The sequence below is a fragment of the Canis lupus genome, chromosome 27 (assembly GCF_048164855.1).
Source record: "Canis lupus baileyi chromosome 27, mCanLup2.hap1, whole genome shotgun sequence".
Lineage (NCBI taxonomy): Eukaryota > Metazoa > Chordata > Mammalia > Carnivora > Canidae > Canis > Canis lupus.
Window position 1 is genome coordinate 42,009,297 of NC_132864.1, and position 27,393 is coordinate 42,036,689.

General features: G+C 44.2%; 1 protein-coding gene and 1 long non-coding RNA gene across 11 annotated transcripts in view; one reads left to right on the plus strand and one right to left on the minus strand.

Annotated features, from left to right (window-relative positions):
* Nucleotides 1-27,393, plus strand: part of PRKG1 (protein kinase cGMP-dependent 1) — a 1,198,973-nt gene that overhangs the window by 1,086,865 nt on the left and 84,715 nt on the right. The window lies entirely within an intron of this gene.
* On the minus strand, nt 9,008-15,052 carry LOC140619799 (uncharacterized). Of its 3 annotated transcripts, XR_012019582.1 has the most exons (5): nt 14,949-15,052; nt 13,216-13,999; nt 11,013-11,157; nt 10,022-10,215; nt 9,008-9,546 (listed from the first exon to the last, which is right to left on the minus strand). It is a non-coding gene; the product is annotated as an uncharacterized lncRNA (long non-coding RNA). The 3 variants fall into 3 exon arrangements; XR_012019581.1 differs by lacking the exon at nt 13,216-13,999; XR_012019583.1 differs by lacking the exon at nt 13,216-13,999 and having other exon boundaries at nt 11,013-11,162.

Consider the following 27,393-nt stretch of genomic DNA (forward strand, 5'->3'; position numbering starts at 1 on the left):
ATTCTTGACAGAAACTTTACCTTGATGGCATATTTAAGCTTCTCCTGATTGCTGCTAATTATCCACTAAGGGCTTCTCTTTCCAAAATATGAAGTTATAATCACAAAGCCATTAGAAGAAACAACAGCAGATCAAAGTTAAGCATCATTAAACCTTATTTAGAGCAGAAAGTAGCATTTGTGATGATAGGTACACGTTATTTTCCTTTGAGATTATGTCTTCATTTAATAAACATTTAGAAATTTACTTAATGATGAGTCAGGAATTGTGCTTCACAACGTGCATATTGAGTAGAAAACTCATTTTCTAACACTATGGATCTTGCAGTTCTGGAAGCTCTATGGATATAGATTTGTAAGTGCATTTATTTGTGATCTAACTTGATTCTCAATATCATTCTCCACGAGGAGCTCTTTCTCATGGCAAAATTTACATAAACCTCCACAGGAGTCCACTCATGTTTTAATCTATGTCGTCACCTGATCTGAATTATAGATTTAAAGACCCTGCGCTGACTCTCTCGCCCCTCACGTACGAGCGTTAACCACGGTTGTTCACTTTGACTCAGGCACTCATTTAGCCAACAAATATTTTCTGCATCCCTACAAAATGCTACATATAAAGTAGTGAATAAAATGGGCACGTATACCTTGCCTTCATGGTGATAAGGCCCAATGAGGAGGAGAGAGACACACATATTAATGATGCTGGGAGGTCTTCCCTGAGGAAGTGACATTTTATCTAGTTTGGAGCTGAGTTCTGAAGAATTAGCTGGTGTTGGCTAGGCAAGAATTAATTGGTATTACCCAGGCAACTAAGCGCAGAGAGCATTGTAGCCAGGGAAATAGCATTTACAGGGCCCCCTAGGTGGGAAACAAGACTGGCTATTCAAGAAACCCAAATACCATCAAGACTGGGACCTTGAATGTAAAAGTCAGAGATCGGATGTTAAGGATTTAGGAAAATCACTTTAGGCTTGTCAGTTACCAAAAGAGATGAGTTGGTGTACGTTCCAATTGAGCACCCTTTCCTCAGCATTTGGAGGAGTATTGAGTGGAAGCAGAGAACCCACAGTATTTTCCAGGGAACGGTGATGGTAGATAGGACTAGACATAAGAGCAGTGTGAACAGAACCATATGGGGGAAACCAGTAGGTATCCTTAAGGATGTAGATGTTGGTGATGAAGATGAGCATGGTCAATGATGATGCAAGGATTTGGGGTCTAGAAACCAGAGGGAGACAATGGCATTCACTAAAATAGAAGGAAAAAGGGAAGGAACACACACACACACACACACACACACACACACACACACACTAAAAAGGAGAGAGGAGGAGTAGAAGCAAAGCCAGATGCATCACAGGAGCCATGAACAGGGTGCATTTCAAGCATGAGGGAGGAGACGATGATGCTGCATGCTGTCGAGAGTTCTAGAGCGTCGGTTAACAAGCACCAATCGGATCTATCAAACCACTGGTCCATGTTCACTTTGGGATGGGCAGGGATGGAGTCCCCTACCACGGACTGAAAATGAACCTGAGATGAAGAAACAAGGGTCAATGAGTTTCTACGAAATTTTAGGAAATGTCAAGTAAAATAGAAATGTGTAGGGGAAGGATCTGGAGATCCTCAGTATTGATAGAGAAAGGAGCATGTTCAGTCCAGGAGAGGGGAGAGTAGAAAAGTCTAGGCAAGCGGGTCTCAGGTGCTTTTAACTGTCGTAGACAAAAGCGGATTTTGCGATGATTTCTTCCTTAAGTAGATTTTTACTTTTCTGTTTTAATTAGGTAATATTCCTTTAGGTTTAAATGTTATCCCCTCTTTAAAGAACCTGTAAACATTTAAAATTCTCCCAAGAGGACTTAATATTTTTTTCCTGCTATCTTAGCATGAATATGTACATAAGCTCCTCTTCCTGCAGAGACAAGCGGGGCCTCCCCCTGGGCACGGGGAGGAGAGAGGGACCCTGAGCAAGGAGCCCCCAAAATGCCCAAAGATGTAAAGATGCCATTGGGATCACCATCTTGCCCTGCTCTGCTCCCCTCGCCATGCACCTCTCTCTCATTTCCACTTACTCTCCAACTTGTCCCGAAAAATGGATTCTCAGGCTCACGTAGTTCAGAAAGGAAAAAAGTAAACCAGAAAACTGAAACCGTGGTGGGGAGCTGGCAATAAGGAGTGTGCAATGCAGGCTCCTCTCATCAGGGTGCAAGAAAAAATGAGATGCCCCCCAAAACAGGTGGCAGGATTGACCCTGAAGCAATGCAGTACCGCAGTGCCTTCCTCGGACTCCTTGCAAGAGAACATTCCCTGCGTACGGACCACTCCTTTGGCCCTTCTGGCTGAGTCCAGATAAAAATGTTACTCCTCCTTCCCTAACAAAGTCCTCCAAAGCTCCCCTTCTGTTCACAAGTTCATTTGCAAAGGAACAGGTTAGTCTGGTGTTTTCAGAACAGCTCTGGTGCCAAGCCTCGTTGTTTGACACACGTGACGCAGCGCAAATGTTCTCTTTCGTTACATCTCATTAGCCGAGACAACCCTGTAGCTGCTCACCCTGCTTGTCGCGGGCCAGGCGGTGGCTCTGTGCTCTTTGGCAAGTCACTCAGGCCTTTGGAAATCCACTCCTCAGAGGCATCTCAAAACGACAAAGCTTTGCAAATCCCAACAGAGGTCTGCATTATTCTTCACTTCTCCCCCAGTGCCCCAGGGCGGTCCAGGGTGGAGCAAACATGAGATTCTATGTGCACAATCAGACACACATGGGTTTGCATGTGTGCAACACCCCAGCTTTGAAAATTTGAACTTTTCTTAGGAGGGCTTCTCTGCCAAGCATTTTAGGCTACAGATCTCAGTATCCCCACAGTCTTATCAACCATTTACTTAAACTAACGTGGTCTTGATGGAAGCAGTTCTCAGGGAAATGAGCCTGGAAAATTGTTTTTGCCCCCTGTGGGAAGAATTCAAGTGAGCAATACGCCAATTAAATGGAAAGAACACCGGATGGCTTTCTGAAATCGCCCTCAAGCCAGAACGAGAACTTGCTGACCACTTCCAGGGCTCAGTAGTCAGAAGACTGTCCCGTTCTCTGGGCAATAAAACCCGTTTTACATTTTTCTGGCAGGGCAAAGCACAGGAAGGAGACTGAAATTTTCAGCGGTCGGGCCCTGGATGAATGCAAGGGCTCTCTGCTGTGCGAGTGCTCTTGGGTTTTCAAAATCCAGCACATGCAGTCAGGGTGGGAGGAGGCGTGGGCCCATTTCTAGGGCCCCCCAGTGCTCACAGATCAAACCTTGGCTGCGAGTTGTCACTCGAGAGCATCAAAGGCAATGTCTGTTGAAGCCATGGTGATACCGATGCAGTGGCTCTTTTATGCAATGATTTTCAGGATGAAACGACGTGGCCTTGGGTAGGACTGTTTCTTCTTTGTTTCATTAAAAATTGTGAAACGCTCAAAGGCCGTTTATTAATTTCTCCTCGGCAGCATTTATCTGTAAGGCTCCCTGGGTAGCAAGACTTCATAAAGGTGACTCCCAGAATGTCCTTGCGCGCGACCTTTTGTAATTGACACAGCAGAGGACTGCAGATAATTGAAAATTCTAGCACGGCTGACTTGCTTGGTGCATGCCGACCAACCATTGGATTCCGGGCTGCTCCCTTGTTCTGAAAGGGAAGGACCGTGCTGGACAACCACGGTGGGAAATGATTTTCAGAAGTTCAAGAGCCCGGTAAATCATGAGGATGATTTGGTCCTATGTGGCAATGAGGTCAGAGTTGTCAGAGCCCAAGAAAGAAAAGGGAGCAAGCCAGTGCGTGCGCCTTTTCCATGTGCCGACGTCCCAGAGCCTGTTGGTGATATGGTATTTTTAAAAAAGCAGGATATAGTCATGCCTTGGATAGCCCTTGTGTTCTCAGCAGTGGCAGCTGAAAAGTAATAATCTTCAACCGAAACATCTTTTCCTCTGCAATGCAGGCAGTCTCTCTCCCTGTTGTGAAGACAGCATATGGCATAATGCTAATGCGGCCTTGCATGTGAAGTTGAGCCATTCTCAGGAGAAAACCTTTAGTTTTTTGGTTTGTTTGTTTGTTTTTACATTTTTAAAATTTGACTTCAATCTGCCAACCTATGGTGTAACACCCAGTGCTCATCCCATCAAGTGGCCTCTTCAGCGCCCATCACCTAGTTACCCCATCCCCCTGCCCACCTCCTCTTCTGCAACCCTTGGTTTGTTTCCCAGAGTTAGGAGTCCCTCATGGTTTGTCTCCCTCTCTAATTTTTCCCCACTCAGTTCCCCTCCTTTCCCTTATAATTCCTTTCACTGTTTCATATATTCCATATAAGAGTGAAACCATATGATGATCGTCTTTCTCCGATTGCCTTACTTCACTCAGCATAATGCCCTCCAGTCCTACCCATGTTGAAGCAAATGGTGGATATTCATCCTTTCTGACGACTGAGTAATATTCCATTCTGTATATACCACATCTTATTTTTTTTTTAAGATTTTATTTATTCATGAGAGACACAGAGAGAGAGAGGCAGAGACACAGGCAGAGGGAGAAGCAGGCTCCATACAGGGAGGTCGTCCTGGGTCTCCAGGATCACGCCCTGGGCCGGAGGCAGCGCTAAACCGCTGAGCCACCCGGGCTGCCCATGTACCACATCTTCTTTATCCAGTCATCTGTTGAATGAAAACTTTTGAACCTAGGGAGATCAAGGCTGATAGTGTCAATAGAGGTCCCTCTGGTGAGGCCGTGTGCACATACCAAGAGGGTATGGATTGGGGAGGTGTGGGTCTTAGTCACAGCATGGCCCGCGCCAGCTTCTCCGTGTAACCTTGAACCCAAGGTCTAGCGCCTCGCACTAGCATCCCTGGACCGGCTTTTTTTCTAATCTGTAAAAACAATCATCTCAAGTCCTTTCTAGTGTAGATGCTTAGAATGTGGAAGTTAACAAGCCATACCTTTAGACGTGCAACTTCCTATTACATAAACGCTATTTCCATGTGCGCTGTGTTCTAAACTTATAATGAAGACATCTTTGTGGTGGGCAACAGAAGACCGACTCCTAAAGGTTATGGAATAACTTGTGGGTCTGTATTTTAATAGAAGTCACTAAGCTACATTTCTCTCCCCTTCGACTCTGAAAATATTGCTGTTAAGTGCTTACTCTATTCCAAATATTTAAATTAAAATTGATGCAGTTTTGCTTGAAGTGGATTCTGATCACTCATAGTAGTTAAATAAATTAGCTTTTAGAAACAGTGGTTTTCATTTTCATCATTATACATACAATTTTCTCTTGCCAATATGACATTTAGATATGATAATAAGCCAGGCTATCTTTCAATAAAATGCCATTTGAAAATTACAGAGTACCTTGGAAACTGGAAATGTTATACCAATACTTCTCCCATGAATCCCTGTAGAAAGAAATGATTTTTAAATAATGAATTAAAATGGCAATGTCAATTGTTTTAATGCAATGAACACAACACACTATGTTAATTTATGTTTCTAAATTGTTATTTGAGGAAGATGAGACATCGTGGAAGTGAAGTATGACTGCTGCTCACAGCCATTTGTGCGTATCACACTATTTTCCCCCGATGCATAAATTGCAAATATTAGTCAATTCTGTGAACTGTATTAATTACTTCAGGCAACCAGCTTATGCTCTTCTATGTCAGATATGTTGGGGTATGAGACAAAAGCTGTCACTCTAATATTCAGAAACTGTGCAAATATTTTAGACAACTTAGATAGATTACTGATTAAACATATTGAATAATAATGATCCTAGGATCCTTGAAAAAGGGATAAAGCAGGTCCCTAAAATGAAGAATTTAAGGCCACTTTTCAGCTTAAGGACTTGGAAGTATGACTCATTGGGTGTATAAGTAACTCCTCATTAGTTTTCCCAAGGATTTTTTTTTTTTAACTAATACTGATGTTTCTAAAGTGCTGTGTGCTTATTATGGTGGTCAAATTGGCTCATCAAAATGTCACAATTTACTATACATCCATTTTACTGAAGACAATCTTGTTCAAGGATCTGTCCTCCCAAATCAAGATCCCTTGCACCATACTATTCAGTGGATTAATTTTGCACACTCCTCTGGATGGGACTCTCTTTATTATATTAGTTGCCTTAATGATGAAGAATATTCTTTAGTCAATATAACAACTCTTCTTTCCAATTGGGCTCCAAAATTTTCTTTCCTTTTTTTTTTTTTTTTTTTTTCAAAAAGTTGTCTTGAGACAGAAAAGGCCATTAAAGTGATAAACTTTATCAACAGACTAAATATAGACAGTGCTTTTTTGAGTTTTGGACATGAATGAGGAGAGTAGACAAGCCCCTACCTTTGGAGGGCTGTTGACATACATATTGATTAATATTCCCTTCCATACCGAAACACGTGATCAGAACAACAGCTTCACATGCCAGTGTCCACCGGGAGCGAGTAGGGAGTGCAAGGAATCAGGAGCATAAGTGAAATGGTTCATCACTTAACAAAATGTGATTCCCAGAGCTCATTTTTTAAAAAAACCCAAAGATACAGTAATTGCATTATACAGGGTATGTTTTTCCTAGCTCATATTTTCTACTGTTGATTGCATTCATGAGCCACACTAAGAAACCATAGAAGTCCAATAAGAATATTTCTTCTTCTAAAAAGCTCAACATGTTCCAAACAACTAAATAGATGTTGTTCAAAAACTAAAACATCTTATTCCTTACTCTGACTAAAAGGAAGGCACACTATCTGCCTTACCCAATTTCTTTTATTTACATTATTACTTAAATGCATCTTTAATACCATATTTTGTCAGTGTTTTCCTTTTTTAATGATGTTCTACAAATAAATAAAAATTAAATAATGAGAAATTGATAGTTAATAAGAATTAATGGTTAATAAGAAATTAATTTTACTAGTTTAGACCATTTGAAACTGCCAATAGTTGACCATTTTTAGCCTATTGAAATAGCAATCTCATATGGTTCAATCTATGATTTCAGAAATAATTTCTGATGCTTTGCTTAGTAGAGTACTGAAGAATTGGCCCATTATTGTCCACTGTCATGCTACATTATTTAATTTAGATATTCAGAATTTCCTCCTAGATATGTCAGTCTTCAACTGTAGTCACCACCTTGAAATTTTAATAGTTTCATAAGCATTATACCTAAATCAGCTTGTTCATAAGCTTGTTTTGTGAGACTCAGCCTTTTGCTATTTTTGTAAATCTTGGAAATATCACGCAACTATGCGTATAAACAAGAGTTTTTCAGTGTCAGCACTACTGACATTTGGGGCTGGATAATCCTTGGTTGTGGTGGCTGCCTTGTGCATCAGAGGATGCTTAGCAGCATCCCTGGTCTCTCCCCACTTCTGAGCTCTTTACTCTCCACCTTTCCGATGCCAGATGAGTGGGATTTTTCCACACCAACAACCAGCTCTCTCTCCGGATTCTGACTGAACGTCCCACAGTTCCAGTCAGTTCTGACACTCATGACCAGGAGTCAGCACATACCCCACAGGTGATGTGCTTGGTCCCACAAGATTTCCTCCACTCCAGACACCACTCAGTCCCCGACATTATCACCTATGTTCTGACCAATGGATAAAAATTCACGGGTTCCCATGACCTCTTCTTCAACTTCTATAATTTTCTAGAATGGTTCATAAAACTTGGGAAAACAGTTTAGCTACCATTACCAGTTTATTACAATGGATACAACTTAGGAACAGCCAAATTGAAGGCTGGCATGGGCGGGTGGGCACAGAACTTCCACGCCCTCTCTGAATACATCACCCTCCCAGCATATTGGTGTATTTACCAACCCCAGAGCTCTCCTCATCTGACTGTTTAGGAGCTTTAATGGAGACTTCATTATGTGGGCAGAATTGATCAGATCATTGGCCACTGATGATGGAAGTCAAGCTGTAGGCCCTTAGCCCTCTCCAGTTGCAGGGGTGGGAAGGGCTGAAGGTTTTGACACTCTCATCTGGGCTGCTCTTTCTTGGCCAGCCACCACCCTGAAGCCATCCAGGAGCCACAGCCACCATCATCATCTCATTGGCATGCCAAAGACCCAGTTCCCATTCTAGAGAGTCCTAGGGCCTTAGGGGCTCTGTATCAAGCACCAAGGACAAACACCAAATATATAATATCCCATTACATCACACCACTAGAAACCAATAGCATATCCTCCACCCACCCCTCAAGTCATGAAAATCAAAACTGTCTTTAGAAATTGCCAGATATTTGCTGGGAGGGAAAGAGAAAAGGACAAAATTGCCCCTGATTAAGAATCATTGATATAAGTAGGAGGCAAATAAATACAAAATTATTGGGAGGGGCACTGAAATGATATTCATATCAGTACAGACCTTAATCAAATGTTGAAAATGAGCCTTACTTCCCTATAGTTTCACTTCCGGGAGAAAAATTTAGGAAAAAAAAAAAAAAAAAAAAGTATCACAGTTGCCATCAGACAAGACTTTTGCTCCAGAAAAGCATGGTTTGCAAAACTGTGATTAACTCAAGTGCTTAGAATACAACCGAATTACGCAAAATAATTAATCCACATTCAGTTACGATTCCTAGGTTTCTCCCCAATACTCAAGATTTAAAAAAAAAAAAATATTCTCCATCAAAGAGCAGAATTTTAAGCATTATGGGACAATTAATTCACCAAGAAAATCTGGCTCACCAGGATGCTAAAACTTTGTTATTAGATGCTTTGTTGTTACTGTTGTAAGGTGCTAGACTTTTTTTTGTTTTAAGATGTTAGAGTTACTGGGTTTTTACAAGCTGGAAAGCACTGCCTGTTTGTTCTATACATTGTTGACTGACATTTTTCACATTAGATTCTAAGCCACTATAGTAGTCTCAAATGTAATTACTTTGTGTACAATACAGTGTTCTTTCTATTCATACAAACCCTTGGGTTATAATAGTTAAACATGGCATTGCATTAAGATGGAAAACACAAAAACAGGTTTTAGGTACAACAAACATCTATAATAGAAGACTGGTATTACATTGGTAATCTGACACGAGTGTATATTGTTAAATTCAATATCCTGCAAAAGAGGATGAATGTCTCAGAGGCAACAAAGGGGGTGGTTTTGAGGACCAGAAGTCACAAATATGACGGCCTCTCCAAGCAGCTGCATTTTTACAAGTTTTGTCTACATGGTTTCATTAACGTTTAGAAATGAAGGGCAATGACATTCTTTAAATTCCACTTTTGTGGTAATCACAAACAATAGATCCTGCCAACACAGTGCTGTGTGGTCCTCCTGGCACCCATTGACATGACGACTATTCCGCATATACTTCAAGGAGCCAAACAGCCGTGAGTCTAGCTCCCTGTTGATTGAGGAAAGAACCAGAATCAATTAGAATCGGCCATGTCAATCCTTGAGGTGTTGTCATCTGTGCATCCTTAGGCAGAAAGCGGATGTTTGAAATGCAGAGGATGTTGGGATTTCTGTGTCAGAGAAGAAGGTATGCAAGGACTAGGAATACAGATGATCTGGGATAGTTAAAAAAAAAAAAAAAAATCCAGAGGTGAATAATAAAATAGGAGTCTCCTGGATTGTTATAAAAGAATAAACCTCTAGAGTGTTTTTTCAAACTATGGGTTAAGAAACCCCTAAGGAATATTGAAGTTCATGTCGCTAATCATGACCAGCTTTTATTATTCCATATACATAGTTGTATTGATTTTTTTCCCATTATGTTCATCTATACATGTAATATATAGGATATATTTTCCCATATATATAATGGGTATAAAGGATAAGTTTGACAAAAAATATATTTCTCAATGTAACTGTACTCAAAAAAATTTGGAAACTTAGATCAATATAAGCCCCTCTCCACCCCTCAATTCCGTTGTACTAGTAACTAAAATTTCAGTTTACTTTTGAAAAACAGGTGGTTTCTCTTGTGGGCATTGAATACTTAGATTTATCTTATGGCTACCACCTCCTTGATCAGTTGGGTACCTTGAAAATGTTTGCAGTGGGCTCCAAGGAGGAGACAAGAAAGAGAGAGGGCCAGGGCACACAGCTTCCCATATGCAGATCATGTGTCAATTAGAGATGAGCTTGTAATGTCACTTCCATATTCAAGGGACAGCACATCATTATTGCGGAGAACGAAGTCGACATTTTTCGGTTCAAATATACCAAGCGTATAACTAGACAAAGAGAATACAAAAGAAAGGATAGGTTCCCTCTCCTGTTGAGAAATTGAAAATCTAATGAATGCAACAATTGCACTTGTGGTGTTAATAACAGGGGAGATAGGGATGTGAGACAAGCATTTGGAAAGAGCATCTCTGTCAGTCTAAGGATTTTATCTATTTTTTTTTTTTCCAAAACAGCCTCCTAAGCAAAGGACAATTATGGGGATGTGAGCCAACGGAGGATTTAGCTCATGTAGATTTGTTTGCAAATATCTATGGATTTTGTCATCTGCAGCGTTAGAAGATGTGTTTGTCAAAGAAGTTTTGATAAAATGCAGTTTAAAGCTTCCTCTATACTTAGCAGCCTCCCTGATCCTGCCCCCACCCAGCCACCCCTGTCCTGCCAACACAGTGCTGTGTGGTCCTCCTGGCACCCACTGACATGACGACTATTCCCCACATACTTCAAGGAGCCAAACAGCCGTGAGTCTAGCTCCTAGACTCACGGAAGGGGTGGGTTTTTTTTTTTTTAAAGGTGCATGGGCATTTTATTTTATATTTTTTTTGCATGGGCATTTTATTTTTTTTTAATTTTTTTAATAAATTTATTTTTTATTGGTGTTCAATTTACCAACCCCGGGGCCAGGTGACATAAGTGTTTCACTCATTGCTTTTGGACCTACCTCCATTTGCCAGTCACCTGATTGGTTGAACACCAGCCTTCACTGTCTTTCCAGAGTGACCTTGATCAGGTTGTAATATGTGGATTCCAAGTTTACAGGTGCAACAAAAACTAAAGATAAACTTACCTTGCGTTGGGAGACTGCTGTCAGCTTCGTAGAGCTGCCTCCTTCATAATGAGGGTTCTCATTTATATTCTTAGGCTCGCTCTTCAGAACTTGAAAGCTTTAATAACCCTGCAATCACTGCAGATGCTTATCAATGTGGGTTTATCTGTACTTATTAAAGACATAGACAGTAAATATTTGCTATAAAATAGAGGATAAGCCCCTACTTATGAAAAATCTCAGCAACGAGAAAGTTCAAATAGTCAAATTAGTTTTGCTATGCTGGATACTAATGATAGTGAGGGCCAGACATTGCCAAACTGTAAAACAAAGCCTCGTTCACATTCAGTGCTTCATTCTATTTCGTTGAACATTAATGATTTATCCATGTAACTTTTGCAAAGAAAATACCAGTTAATGAAAATGCCCAAGTGATCAAAACAACCCAAATCCCAGAGAATCTGAAAAATGTAAGTGTATTCTATTGAAACAGAATATATTATTACATACATCTGAAAGCACTTAAATATGAAAATGCTGTGTAAATATAATCCCGTTCTACTTAAGTTTTTAAGAATTATCATCACACTGATAATTAATGACAAAAATGGCTAGCATTTGTTGGCCACTTATCCTGTGCCGGGCTTCATATTGATTACCTCATTTAATCCAAACAATAATTCTATGAGGCGAATATTCTTATTTTCTTTAATTTTTACAGATAAGGAAACCGAGGTCTGGAAGGATTAATCCCAGGGCCTCTCAGCTTGTAAATGATGAGCACGGGGATTCACACTGGCCCCCAGCTCCCTGCTGCCAAAGCCCAGGTGTGAACTTCCAGAACCCTAACCATGTCACATGCCTATGTGCATGAGATAAATATTTGGAACGTATTATTACTGTTATTTCTATCAGAGAAGGTCATATAATGAACCTGTCCCCTAATAAACATCGCCCGGACTCAAGTTAACAACTTTGCACCACAAGCATTTCATCTAATTCCTGTTACAGATTTTTATTATTTACTGAGCTCTTTGGAACACATCATTAACACCCTATCATTCCCTGTAAGGACTCCCCGTCGTATGTATCTTGGAAGAGTAGTTACAGGTTTCATAACTACAGGGTCATTGCTGCTCCTGACAAAGAGTATTGTTGTCATTCAATCCTCCGTTTTCTCTGATCTCTCTCTTTTTATGGTTGATTGGCTTGACTTGAGGTCAAAACAAATCTCGTACATTGTGTTGGGTTCTCTCTCCATTCATCTAGAAGAGCACCCCAATCGCTCTGGTGGGGTGTTGCGGAAACCAGCCCGCTGTCCTGGAATGGGTCCCCATTTCAGATTTGTCTTACTGTCTCTAAGTGGTGTCATCCTCCTCGTCTGTCTCTATCCTATCTATATTTTTCATAGAGGATCCTCAAGCCTAAAGGATTAATTAAATTCACATTCAGATTTTCATGGCAAGAAAGCTCCCCAGGACGCCAGTGTACTTCGGTATCGCATCGTAGCAGAAGGCAAACTGTGTCTGGTTGTTCTATTTTCCGCCACTTGAAGCTGGATCATTGCTCTGGGAGTATTCCTACATTGTCAAGTTTCCATCAACCTTCTGTTAGACGTTTTAATAGCAATGCAGGTCACTGCCTGAGTCAATTAGCTCATTAGGCTTTACCGCCATCATTATCCATTTCCATCATTCTTTCCATATCTGCTAACTGGGATTTTCTAAAAACACTCCCCATCACCGGCTAAGAATCTAATAGACTCCTGACCCCCGTGCTATTCATTTAAGACAGGCAGGATGAATGCTTTTTATCCTTCCCCATTAATTACCAGTTTCCTGAGTAATTGATGCCTTAATTACCTCTTAGTGGCAAATGAGGTGCTTCTTTTTTAAATTTTAGTTTTGGCTCTTTTTTTTTTTTTTTTTGCTATCATTATGAATTCATGGGTGTTTGTACATTCAGTGTGTTAGGTTGGCTCTTCCTTTAGTGGCCAACGGCTCTCTTGCTTTCTGAACCAGGTGTCCCAGGTTCCTTGGTTTCTTTTGTCCCCTTGAGAAATGGTGGACCTGAAATCTGCCATTTCTTGAGGAACCCTGGTTCCTTTTAGTCAAAAGTGGCACTAAGCGTGGTCACTGCTACTGGGTCTCTCTGCTTCGAGGCCTTTTTTGTAGTAAAAAAGCAAGGGAATGACTTTTTGAAATAAGTATATCCTGTAACTCACCATATGCTCCGTGTGATCTCGTACCATCCGTGCCGTATTCTAAGCAGCATATTAGGAACGAGGTTAGGATTCCTCACACGTGACTTTCACATCAGACTTTTCAGGTCTTCTGATTTCCCACCTAGATTCATACTTCAAAGGGACTTTTTATTATTTTAAGAAGCAGTCAAGGATGAGAATTTAGCTTGTGATATCAATTAAACCCCCAAATTTCCCACATAGCATAACCTCCACAGAGCTGGTGGTTTCCAAGATCCTCATCTATTTATACAAATAAAACTTTAAAAAAATTGTGTATTCCTTTAGATGTCAGACTTTGTTTGCATTAGAAATTCCTTTCTAGGGCGCCTGGGTGGCTCAGGCGGTTAAGCATCTGACGCGTCATCTCAGTGCAGGTCTTGAAAAGAAATTCATCTCTTGCCTTGGGTTTTAAGGAGACTGAGGCCCGGTCTCTGAGTTTTAGAAAACATGGTATGCCATAGCGTTTTATTCTTTATTTCAACCCAAGCAACTTTCCCAGCAGACAGATGGTTGAGGCAAGGGCTTTGCCGTGCCCTCCGCTGACTTCAGGCTTTGCCAAGAGCTTCATTTTGGTGCCACTGGAATGACCTTCGGGGTCCCTCCTTTTATAATTCCTCATGGAGAGGAAGCGCCAACAGTTATCAGTGACTGCGACCAACTTCTCCAGGACCCCGGACTGCCCTGGTCTGAGTTTCTTCAATTCTCCTTTCGCAGAGGAGATACTAAGGAAAATATGCCACTTTAGAAACTGTCCTGATTTCTACTGTGGGAAAAGCAAAGAGAAGTGGTGTCTGTTTTCTCCGTGAAAAAACCACATGCAAATTCTAACATTTTATTCAACCATTTAAAGCATCTTTTAATTCCCCGACTTTTTATTGACTAGGATCTTTATTTCAGGGAACTGTGTGCCTTTGTCTTCAAATAATTAAGACTTTGATTTTTTTAAAAAATCATGTAATTTATTTATTTAAAGGTTTAATCTATTTATTCATGAGACACACAGAGATAGAGGCAGAGAGACATAGGCAAAGGGAGGAGGAGGCTCCCTATGGGGAGTCTGATGTGGGATTCAGCCCAGGACCCCAGGTCACTCCCTGAGCCGAAAGCAGATGCTCAAACACGGAGCCACCCGGGTCCCCCTTAATAATATAATTTAAGACAGAGCAAAACGTAAACCTTCCTTGCTGGAAGGAAGCATTATAACCAGTTTCGTCAGATCCCTTCAGAGAGTCAGATATAATTAGCTTGTATTGAAGTAAAATTGATTGTTTCTTTTTAATTTATAACATTTTAGGGCAAAATGTAGGAAGTAATCAATATTCTGGACAGAGCTCCAGAGAGCTTTTATAAGACTGACTTGTCAAATCCTCTGATGTGAATTGAAGAATTCTTTTTCTATTGTAGATGTTTCTCTAAAACTTAGCTGTATCATTCAGTGATATTTACTAGAGATTAAACTGTATTTTATCAAGAGTGTAACAAAGAACTAGTTTTTGCCAAGATAATTTGTGTTTTACCTTCCATGGTAACACACAATGCAAGTAGGACAATGAAATATAAAGAAGGAAACAAAAACTCCCCCAAATCTCTCCACCAGATAACTAGTTCTCAATAGAAAGAGTTCAGTTCTTTTCGCTAGAAACATAATTTCTTATTTAGTTAAGATCCACCATTATTCTATATCATTTATGAAACACTCTCTACATTCTTACCCGTCTGAATAATTGAGGCTCCTAATGAAAAATAACACTGTCAAAGTAGATGGAAAAAGGAGGTGTTTTACCATCCATTCTTGGTCCACAGTTTCCATGGAAACCTGACGGTTATGACAATAGAAGGGAATGATGACTGTTAACCGAAGATAAAATGATCACTGGATTAAATACTTAAGGTTGTACTTAACAAGCACCAAGGAATTAATATTTGAGCCATTTAAGTAGTAAAAAGAAAATGAAATACATAGTGGGTAAGAAAAAAAATAACAGGACTAATGTTGGCTCCGTCAAGTTTCCATTTGTGTGATTTGTGTCTCTGCCTTTAACAGTGAGGAGCTAAATATTGAAACAGCGTTTAATTAACAACATTCAATATAGAAAAAATCGAAAGCAAATAGCAGTTAAGTCATCCGTGGTAAGGAATTTGAAAAAAATAATCTTTTTTTAAAAAATATTTTATTTATTTATTTGAGAGAGCAAGCGAGCGAGCAGGAGTAGGGGAGCAGCAGGCAGAGGGAGAAAGAGAAGCAAACTCCCCACTGAGCAGGGAGCCTGACCTGGGGCTCAATCCCAGGACCCTGAGATCATGACCTGAGCTGAAGGGAGATGCTTAACCATCTGAGCCACCCAGGTGCTCCCCACAAAATAATCTTTTTTTCCTCTGTAACAGTTTACGAACTGACAGCGTTAAACCACAGTTTAAAAAAAAAAAATAACAGCAACAAAAACTATGGGTAATGATATTTTCATTTTTAAAATAAAATACGAGGGGATTTCCTATCCCAAACCATCAGCCACATGCATCAAGGTGGATAAAACAGGACCTCTTGCTCTCTGAGTTGATTAGTGTGACATAATTAAGGGGACCTTCCTTACAGTGACACTTGGGATGATTCCTCGCCGGTCTCTTCTACCTCAAGGGGGAACTTAGGGAAAGGACCAGTTTAACGCTGAAGGTAAAGCTGTCAGAGACGTTTTGCCGAAATGAACGTGTAGATGGTTTTGCGATGACAGAGAAATAGATCACATCATTTGGTGAGCTGATATTTTTGACACAACTCTCAGGTCGATGACAAGAAAGGGGAGGTGAGTGCACCGTGGAATGGTGGTTAGTGCCTCTTACTTGTTTTCTCATCGGCTGAGCTCTGTTCACAGGCTTTTGGGTTTCTTTCCTCCAAAGGCACCTAGCACCAAAATGAAGTCATTGCTTTTTAGCACAGCCACCTACTTGTGTATTTACTAATCAGAACGCTGTGCAACACAGAATGGACATAAAACACCGTATCTTGGTGATACTGGCCTTAATAATTTGGCTGGTGAGTTAGGTTTTGTCCCCCAAAGTCACAGAATTGGAATCGGCTGAGGGTCTAAGGCAATCTGAACTTCCTGTTCTTCTGCTGATTTTCAACTCTGTAGATGTAGCAGCACTTGGTCAATGTGTGCTGCATCTAATTCTGTTACTGGAAGATTCTCACATACAAGTGTGTTTTTAAAAGCCCAGCCATAATAAAATAAAATAAAATAAAATAGAATAAAATAGAATACATAAAATAGAATAAAATAAAATAAATAAAATAAATAAAATAAAATAAAATAAAATAGAATGAAATAAAATAAAATAAAAGCCCAGCCTTTTTATTTACCACCTTTTGAAATTGAGCTACAGTGTTTTGATTTTTAGATTTTACTTTATTTTAGTGATCACTTAAGATTTAAGATGTTTTGATTTTTAGATTTTACTTTATTTAAGTGATCACTTAAGATTTAAGATCTCTTAAGAGAAATACCTCTTGCTGATTTTAATTGCAGAGGACATGAATGACTATCAATTTTTTTTATTTTAATTATGTTTTTGAATTAGATACATAACCACAATGGAATCATCTAAATTAAAAATGGACAGTTACTCAAATATTTGTTAACAGTATAATATGTTCATACAGAGGCGTTGGGCATCTCCGGGGGGGGGGGAATATATATATATATATACCCCCATTATTTTCCTGGTTCAAGTGAAAAATGAAAGAAAATGAAAATTTATCTCAATTAGTGATATGTGTAACGGTTGATTAAACATGCAGCAAAAAGGATCATAGTCAGGTCTTGTCTCTGTTAACATCTCAATTACCTAAAGAATGCATTCAACAAATCTGTGTTTCAAGAACGTAGGTGCTATTCCCAAGGAGGCGTTCCAAACATTTGAGAGGAAAAGAACATGCAACGTGGAGTGAAGTGGAGAGGAAATTAATTAAAACAGAAATTAGAAAAGCAAGCTCCCCAGCTTGCACGGTTGCCATCAGAAACCCAGACATTTTCCAACAAGGAAAGATACTCATTTTGGTTTGATGAAAGCAGGCAGCTTGGGAGTTTCCCAAAGAGACTCTGGGGTGTTAGCTAGAGGGTCGGCTGTGAGCTCACAAAGGTCCTGCCACAGAAACAGGAGGGACGCCTGGGTGGCTCAGTGGTTGAGCATCTGCCTGTGGCTCAGGTCGTGACCCCAGGGTCCTGAGATCGAGTCCTGCATGGGGCTCCCTGCAGAGAGCCTGTTTCTCCCTCTGCCTGTGTCTCTGCTTCTCTCTCTGTCTCATGAATAAATAAATAAAATCTTAAATAAAAAAAAAAAGAAACAGGGCTGGAAATACTGGGAGTTTGAGGGGCTCCATGAGAAGCAGGAGATAGTAAGACGAACAGAATGCTTGGGAAAGGATTTTCAAAACATTGTGTCCTTGAGTCAATATATCGCAACCTCTTGAACTACGTTGTTTTTATGGCAGTGGCATATTGGATAAATCCACTCCATTTCTGTGCTAATTATGGAACAGACAGTCATTAAATAATAGAAAGTGCCCATAGCATTTCCTTCTGTAGCTTTAGCAAAGCTGCACCTCAAAGTCCGTGTTCATTTTATTTATTTTATTTTATTTTTTTTTTTTCGTGTTCATTTTAGATCCTACTAATTGTAACTCAGTGGTACTAGCAGAGGGAGGGGCTTGCTTGTGCCACACTCCGTAGAAAGTGGTTAGGAAGACATTTAATATAATTCCCATTTTATGAATGAGGAAAGTGAAGGACAGAGGAGTTAGGATACCTCCGCCGAGGCCCAAGCAAACAAGCACACCTGATCCGCAGTGTAAAGATGTCTGAGGCTCAGTGTAGTTCGTGACCAAAATGTAATTCTTCAGTTCAGAGATCAGGAATGTTGCTTGTATTTCACCAACCGCTAGGAAACAGCTCCTGTAAATTTAATCCAGAACCCCAGAGTCTTTCCTCTGGAAAGATTTACACCCCTTTCCAGAGGGGTGTAAATTAAAATACTAGAGGACAATTTGGAAAGATTCTCCTTCAGTTGGCTTTTATTTTATTTTGCTTTGTTGGCTATTGTTTTTTTTTTTTCTCCCCAAAAAGAAAAAACTAAAAAAAAAAAAAAAAAAAAAAACCTAAAAAACTAAAAAGAAATTAAAAAAAAAAAAAAAACTAAAAAACTTAACCAGCTTCTAAAATAATTCCTTTTCTGGGTATTCATGCTATCAGTTTCCTACATGGGAGATTATATGCATATAAACATGATGGATGCAATTGCTTTTTGATATGCTGAAAGTTTTATATTTTTAAAGATTTTTTTTTTTTTAACTTGGGAGGTGGGGGGTAGAGAGCACGGGCAGGAGGAAGGGCAGAGGGAGAAGCGGACTCCCCACTAAGCAGAAAGTGCATCATGGGGCTCGATCCCAGGACCCCGCCGGGATCATGAGCTGAGCCCAAGGCAGATGTTTCACCAACTGAGCCACCCAGGCACCCCGATATGCTGAAATTTTTAAAAGGAGAGTTTACCATGATAATCATGATAAATTTACCAGTTGCATTAATATTTAATTTTGCTCAAACAGCTTAGGGAATATATAGTCAGTGATATTGCAGTAGTGTTGCATGGTGATGGATGGTAGCTGCACTCGTGGTGAGCTCAGAATAACACATGGACATGTTAAATCAGTAATCTATACACCTGAATTATGCTCAAATTCTTAAAAATTTATATATAAAATCTCCATATATAAGGTTTCATAAATTATAATGACTTTGCTATGCAAATGGAGTGGCAAGTTGAAAGATCTGTTTTTTTGTTGGGAGTGAGGGTGGCCAGAATTTCTTGAGACGCAAGAGAAATACTTGGATATAGAAGAAATGTGAGCATCCACAGCGCCGAGGCTCCCCTGCAGTCCTTGCGTGACCAAGCAGCCAGATCCTACAACACCTGGATCGAGGGCGGGCAGGCGATGCCCACAGGCAGGGACGGTCCATGATCCCTGGTCCCGTATGGATGAGAATGACACTCCCCGAAGCAGAAATAGGTTCTTCTGTTAATTAAGAAAGCCAAACCGTGCGGCCTATCCTCAGTGCATGGGAATTTAAAAGACCTAAAATTGGCCAACTATTTTTCATTTGGAACATTTTTAGAGATTGTTTCAGAAGCAAGAAAATACGCTACAGTATATAAACAAACAACTTACCTTAAACATGTGAGCTACGAATCCCCAAAGCTTTAAAATCAGTAACTTTTTAAAATAGTAACTTTTAGAGGTGCCCGGGGGGCTCAGCCAGTGAAACACCCGCCTTTGGCTCAGGTCATGACCCCAGGGTCCTGGGATCGAGTCCCGCTCGGGCTCCCTGCTCAGCGGGGCGTCTGCTTCTCCCTCTGTCTGTGTCCCCGGCTCCTGCACTCTCCCCCCCATCTCAAATAAATAAATAAATAAATCTTAAATAAACAATTAGCATCCCTGGGTGGCTCAGCAGTTTTGCACCTGTCTTTGGACCAGGGTGCGATCCTGGAGTCCTGGGATAGAATCCCACGTCGGGCTCCCGGCATGGAGCCTGCTTCTCCCTCCTCCTGTGTCTCTGCCTCTCTCTCTCTCTGTGTCTATAATTAATTAATAAATAAATAAATAAATAAATAAATAAATCTTTTTTAAAATTAAAAATAAATAAATAAATCTTTTAAAATTAAAAATAAATAAATCTTTTTAAAATTAAAAATAAATAAATCTTTTTAAAATTAAAAATAAATAAATAAACAAATAAGATTCCAAAATATCAAATTATACATAACTTTTGAAACTCCATGATTTTCTAAACATACGGGTAATCTTTTTTTTCTTGTTCTTTGTCCGGAAATCCAGATACTTCTGCGTGTATTTCTTTTTTTTTTTTTTCTTCTGCATGTATTTCTAAGGAGAGTAAGCAGTCAGTGCTCGGCAGCTCTGAGCATTCTAAACCGAACCTAGGTTTTGTCAGATAATTTCTGGATGCGGAGCGATCGGCTGTCCTCTTGGGCACCGGGGAGGCACGCCTGTCACCTGGCAGGAGAGACGCGCCCGTGCTGGGCTCCAGCCGTAGGCCGGATAAAGATAAGCAGACACGTCAGCCTGGGACACGATCGCACCACATGATGCGACTGCTCGTGGTTTCGGGGCACGTTTTGGTAGAGCCTGAATGGAGTTAACAGAAGAGCAGGATTTCTATGGGACGAGCGCTGTGTGTTAGTACAGGCCGGAGAGGAGGCCTCGCCCGGTGAGCTGAGCACCTGGAAACGAGTCACGACCCTGAGCTTGGCCCTCAGGTGTTTATCCTGCTGCTTCCCTTGCTAAGTCACAGTCCACCTGGTCGGTCCGCGTGAAAGCGTTGCCCAGGTGCCCCAGTGCCAGGGCGGTCACACCTCCTCGGTGTCTGATCGTCCCCAAAGGTAAGAGGCGGGAGAGAGACCTTCTAGTCCCACTTGTTCGTTTTACAGAGAAGGAAACCCTTAGTTGTTCTACAGACGTGGACCAAAGTCCTTTTAAAGCTCAGCTTCATGGAGACTCATGAAATATGGCTTTTGAACATCACTGCGCCCACAGATGAAATATTGAACTGGTACAAAAGCTGCTCCCTGCTGGCGATGGGTACTCTGGGATGCGTAATGTACCCTTCCCGGTCACCGGGGCATCGTTCAGAGCAGTGGAGGCGCTGATTCACGGCGCGGTGCCCGCGCGACTGTCTCCCTGCAAGAACACGACATTGTTTTTTCCCTCATTTCAGTGAATCTTTGAGATTGATTCTACTCACACAACTCTGACACTCAAAAGCAAACACAATGTCATAAATATTCAGTTTATTACATTTTTTTTTGTCTTTGTATGACTCAGCCCCTTTATCATTTTTTTTTCCCCCAGATAGATACACATTAAACCTTGAACATCTGTAGTATACAGTTTGGAGATAATAAATTCGAAAATTGCATCTCTTAAGGGTATAATTACTTGACTAAATTGGTATGCCGTTTGATAAATATTTGCTCTGTGAAAAGAAATCATTTGTTCGGGAGCTTCATTGGCGACTGGTATACGCTGTTTTTATGACTTTGCATCCTGAGCGCGAGCCAGAGGAATTGTGTTTACACTGGCACACGGTGTAATCTACCCGAACAGAAAGGAAAATAATAGTTTTAGAATGTCTGAGAGTGAGTTCGGGAAGGAAGAAACAATGAGCAAACAGAACCAAGAAAATCTATAATCATTAGAGTCATAATAAAAGTAGTAACGACGCGGTATTCATTTCCTGTGGCAAATGTAACAAAATACCACCAACCGGGCGGCTTAGAGCGGGCAAGTGTGTTTTCTCACGGGTCTGGAGCCTTGAAGGCCAAAGTCAGCGTCACGAGGCCCAGCCCGGGGGTCGGCGGAGCCATGCTCCCACCACGAGCTCCTGGAGGGGATCCGTCCCGTGCCTCCCCCAGATCCTGGCGGCTGCCGGCATTCCTTGGTTCATGGCCACATCCCTCCAGGGTCGGCCTGCGTCCCCATGTCCCATCTGGTGTCGGCGTGACAGCTCACGCCACATGCCTCTTAGGTTACTGGTGATGGCCTTTAGGGTCTCCGACGTGATCCGGGATGACCTGCCCGTCACAGGGCCCCTCCTATAAACCACGACTCTGAAGACTCTGCTTCCATATCAGGTTATGTTCCCTGGTTCCCGGGATTGGGATCGGGTATCTTTGGGGGACCACGTCGGAGCCTGCCACCGAGGGGAGCCAGCTGGCGGAGTTAGCGTAGGACAGCCACGTCTCCCTTTAGGACCGCAGAGCACGTGGCTGTGGACGTGCCCTGAATGGCACCTGGGAGGGAGGAGCTGGATTCCATCCGTCCTCACTCTCTGCTTCCCTTCTGACCCTCCCCAATCCCTGCCTCGATGCAGAGAGGGGCGACCACACTGCAAAGTTTGCGCGGGCCATCTCCTGCCCCCGAACGTACCACGCCGACCGAGGCATTAATTTGTAGGCTCCCGAGTGCCCCTCACGCTCCTAGCATGAAGATTCTCCTTGTCCTCACAGAGAGAAAACACTAGAAATCGGTAGACTCTACTGGAAAAGTCAGATCGGTCTTGCACCCAAAACTTAACGCCTGGCGCATGTGCTAAGCAGATCCCCTACCACGAGTTCCCTGCGGTCGGATAGTCCAAAAGGCCGCTGAGCCGGGCGCTCCGCATGTCCTGGGGGTGACTTAGTTTTTGACATCGGAGGAAATTCAGAAGGACTGGATGGACGGACTGTGTTCCCGTGGAAATCTGCTGCAGAGCTGTGCACGGCGAGAGCTGGTGCTGCCCTACGCACGTGGTTCACACCTACGGCCTCCCGGCCACAGAAGGAGAGAGGAGCTGCCCACCTGCTCTTGGAGCCCCCAGACCAGAGCCTCGTCCCTAGCATTACCCCAGGTCCCCAGTACAGCCCCACCTCTCTCCACACAGGTGTACCTCACCTGCGCAGGGGTGCGGTGTCCCAGGCCCTGACCATCCCTCCTCTAGTCCCTCGGCCACACTGTCCACATCTGCAGAGCTAGTCTTGTGGGTTCATTTCATTTTAGGGGGTGCACGTCCATATAGGTGAACCCTATGCCGGGAACTATTACCTGTGGAACCGTTGCCAGCTCTCGCTCTCACATGGACGAAGAAACTGTGTCAAACCCTTGAGACCACAAGGGAGTGCCTCTGGATTCATGAGGATGGTTTTCCAAAGTAGGTGAGAGGAGACACTTGGCTTGTGCCAGGCACCCATGAAAGCCTGTGGCTTGTTCTTTCATGTCATCCTGGATGGCCTCCCGGGGAGCTCAGCGACGGGCCACAGGGGGCCACACCCCCCCGCCAGAACCCATCCCTGTAACCCCAGTACGTTGTCTCCCGAGCCTTGTGGGATTTGGGCACAGCATTGGCTTTACCCTGGAAAACGGCAGAGGAGCCTGGATCGTGAAGGCCTCCCTGGGCCTGCTACACGTGGAAGACCCTCAAGAAAGTCCTCGCTCCCCTTTACAACTGCATCTGAATCCTCCTCACTTTGTAGGATTTTTTTTTTTAAGATTTTATTTATTTATTTGAAAGAGAAAAAGAGAGAAGAGAAGAGCACGAGCAAGGGGCAGGTGAGAGGGAGAGGCAGACGCCCCGCTGACCAGGGAGCCCGACGCAGGACTCGATCCCAGGACCCTGAGATCATGACCTGATCCGAGGGTGGATGCTTCACCCGCTGAGCACCCCCAGGCGTCCCTCACTTTGTGGCTTTTAACCAAGGGTCGTGAAATGTGTAAACAGATATTTTAGGTCGTGTCATAACTTAAAAGCAATAACGAGACCTCCGCGGTCCAACTGTGAACAGCATGAGGGGCTGCTCTCCATTGTGTTTGTCCCAAGAATGTGTCAAGGTCAAGGGCTCCCCGGGAACGCCCGCGGCCTCACGCATCTGCAAATCGACCCAGCTGACGTCATCTTGCTTTCGTCATAACCACATCCACCCTGAGCCACCGAAGCTGATTCACCCCCACTCGGAACCAGCCCTGGACATCTGCGAACATCCTCCTGGGGGTTCTAAGTAGCACCGTCCCCGTCGACGCAAGGGACATGGTAGCAAGACGGTGGGCAAGGCCAAGACAAGCAAATTGGCAAAACAATCCTGCCGTACAGTCACCGGTTGAGAATTTTTTTTTTTAATTTTTTAAAAATTTTTATTTATTTATGATAGTCACAGAGAGAGAGAGAGAGAGAGGCAGAGACACAGGCAGAGGGAGAAGCAGGCTCCATGCACCAGGAGCCTGACGTGGGATTCGATCCCGGGTCTCCAGGATCGCGCCCTGGGCCAAAGGCAGGCGCTAAACCACTGCGCCACCCAGGGATCCCCGGTTGAGAATTATTAACTATTTTTACGCCCGTGGCAGCTGGTTTTTTTTTTTTTTTTTTTTTTTTGGCAGCTGGTTTTTAATGCATTTAACGTATAATGTGCAAACCCTACATAATTTATGGTTTCTATGTGGCTACGTCATACCGAAACCCAACCAGAGCCAAAATCACTGACCTCACTTCAAACCGTACCTGATGTGACTTTTTCATTATTTAGAGATCTTTAAAAGTTCACGTAAGAAAGTTTGTGGTTTCGTTTTCATTATTTTTAGAAGATTTTTAGTTAATTGATTCGTGAGAGACACAGAGAGAGAGAGGCAGAGACACAGGCAGAGGGAGAAGCAGGCCCCATGTAGGACTCAATCCCAGGACCCCGGGGTCATGCCCTGAGCCGAGGGCAGGTGCTCAACCCCTGAGCCACCTGGGTGCCCCTTGTTTTCCTTTTTTAATTTTTAGCAATATAGAAAATATGCTCAAGAGAGAGAGAGTTAATTCAGAAGTTTTCTAACTACCATTGCATGGGGGGAAGTTAATTAAAGAAAAACTTTTATTGACCGGATGCCCTTAATCTTCTCTTATCAAATGCGATCTCGCACTGGAGCGGAAGTGCACGGACCCTTTCCGTAAAGGACTTGCGGGTCAGTATTTTGGGGTCTCTGTAGGGCCTCGGCTCCGCTGCGGTCACACATAAGCAGGCGCAGACTGTCCCTAAGCAAATGAAAATGCCGATATTCCAGCAGAACGTCATCAATGGGGCCCGACACCCGCAGTTCGCATCGTGTTCGCGTGTCACAAAATAGTATTTCCTGTGTCCTTCGCTGGCATCCGATTTCCTCTCCCCGACCCCACACCCCACACCCACACCCCAAATCCATCAGCAGATACGCGTCTGTGTGCTAGAACCCCTGCGCCCTGCTAGCACCTGTTCCCCAGGGCCGTCTCCCAAACGACCGTGAGCGCCCCCGGGACCTCCCCAGCCACCCAGTTCCGGCAAAGCGTCTTGAGAACCACTTTCAGGCCAGGAATCCGAGGATGTCCTGCGCGCCTGCTGCCGTCTTGGGCGAGTAGCGAAGCACTTGAGACTGTGTCCTCCTCTGCAGACAGGGCAGTCATCCGCGACTCGTGGCTTGAGGCGAGCAACCCTTGACTGATGGTCCCGGGTAAGGAGCCACAACCAGCGCTGTCCCTGTCGTTGCCACTCCCCCCAGACGGGCTGCCGTTAAGATAAAACCCAAGTGCCTTGCCTCTTGGGCCTCGGGTAGCCTCCCTGATGCCCCCAGCCTCCCTGCCTCCCCCAGCCTCCCTGACCTCCCTCCCCCCCCCGACCTCTCTGCCTCCCCCCCAGCCTCCCTGTCTCCTCCCCCTGGCCTCCATGTCCCCCCAGCCTCCCTGCCACCCCCCCACCTATCCCCCACCTCCCTGCATCTCCCCGGCCTCTCTGCCTCCCCCCAGACTCCCTGCCTCCTCCAGTCCCCTGGCCTCCCTGTCTCCTCCTCCTAGCCTCCATGTGCCCCCTGCCTCCCTGCATCTTCCTGGCCCCCGGCCTCCCTGCCTCCCTCCAACCTCCATGTCCTCCCAGCCTCCCTCCAGCCTCTCCATTCACCCCTGGCCTCCATGCCCTCCCCGGCCTCCCTGCCTCCCTCGGCCTCCCTGTCTCCCCCGGCCTCCCTGTCTCCCCATGGCCTCCCTGTCTCCCCCCGGCCTCCCTGCCTCCTCCCAGCCTCCCTGCCTCCTCCCACCTCCCTGACCTCCCTGGGCCTCCCTGCCTCCCCCTCAGCCTCCCTGTCTCCTCCCCCTGGCCTCCATACCCCCCCTGGACTCCCTGCCACCACCCCCGCCTCTCCCCCGCCTCCCTGCATCTCTCTGGCCTCCCTGCCTCCTCCCAGCCTCCCTGCCTCCTCCGGCCCCCTGGCCTCCCTGCCCACCCCAGGACTCCCTGCCTCACCTCCCAGCCTCCCTGCCTCCCCGCCTCCCCTCCACCTCCCTGCCACCCCCCAGCCTCCTTGTCTCCCCACTGTCTCCCTGCCTCCTCCTGCCTCCCTGACCTCCCTGCCCCCACCAGAGCCTCCCGGCCTCTCCCCCCACCTCCCTGCCTCTCCCCAGCCTCCCTGTCTCCTCCTCCTAGCCTCCATGCGCCCCCAGCCTCCCTGCCTCCCCCCCACCTCCCCCCTGCCTCTCTGCATCTTCCTGGCCCCCAGCCTCCCTGCCTCCCTCCAACCTCCATGTCCTCCCAGCCTCCCTGCCTCCCTCCAGCCTCTCCATTCCCCCCCAGCCTCCATACCCCCCCTCCTCCCTGGCCTCCCTGCCTCCCCCGGCTCGCCGCAGCTCTGAAGCAGAGTGTTATCCCTCAGCCAGGCCCCCCTCGTCTGTTTCCCCGAGCACGTGGGGCTCCCCAGGATCCTCAGCGCCTCCCCACTGCTCTTCTGAGAACTGGCTTCTCAGCTTAAACATCGCTTCCTCAGAGAAGCCTTCCCCGACCAATCATTCCCCACAAACTCATACCCCGTTTGGCCATAGACGTCCGCCTGCTTGTTTCCTTATCCTAACCTCCACGGCGGACAGTTTGTTCACAAGTTCATTCAGTTCCCTCATCCCCACTAGCCTGTGGCCTCCATGGCCCCGAGCAAGCGTGGCCTTCATCCACGAGCCAGGAATGAAGCAAAGGGAAGCTCAGAGCCACCTGCCGATTGTGTGGAATTCTGCTGCACGCGTGTCGCCCCAGCGGGGTCTGGATTCAGGGTCCCCGGGCGAGGCATTCTTCTGTCCTTTGTTCGGCAGACAGCTGCGCGACCTTCCTCCTGAGCGGCAAGGGCGTTTAAAGACTTTATGACCGTTGTCTAAATTGTCACTTAAAATATACGTCAGGGGCACCTGGGTGGCCCATCGGGTGAGGCATCTGCCTTCCCCTCGGGTCATGATCTCAGGGTCCCGGGATCGAACCCCGAGTCGGGTCCCTGCCCAGCAGGGAGTCTGCTGCCCCCTCTCTCCACTCATGCGTGCGCTCTTTCTGTCTCTGTCTCCCTCAAATAAATAAATAAAATCTTTAAAAAAATTAAAAAATAAATAAAATAAATAAATAAAATAAAAAAATAAAATAAAATAAAATAAAATAATAAAAAAATACCTGTCAGAAAAAAATCTAGCAACAAGTCCACCCATCGCTGCCTGCAGGCTGGTGTGGCGATCTCGTCTTCCTCGAGTCCTTCGCCCCCGGGAGCGCGGGTCTCCGTGGCACCGTCGGGTACTCGAGGAA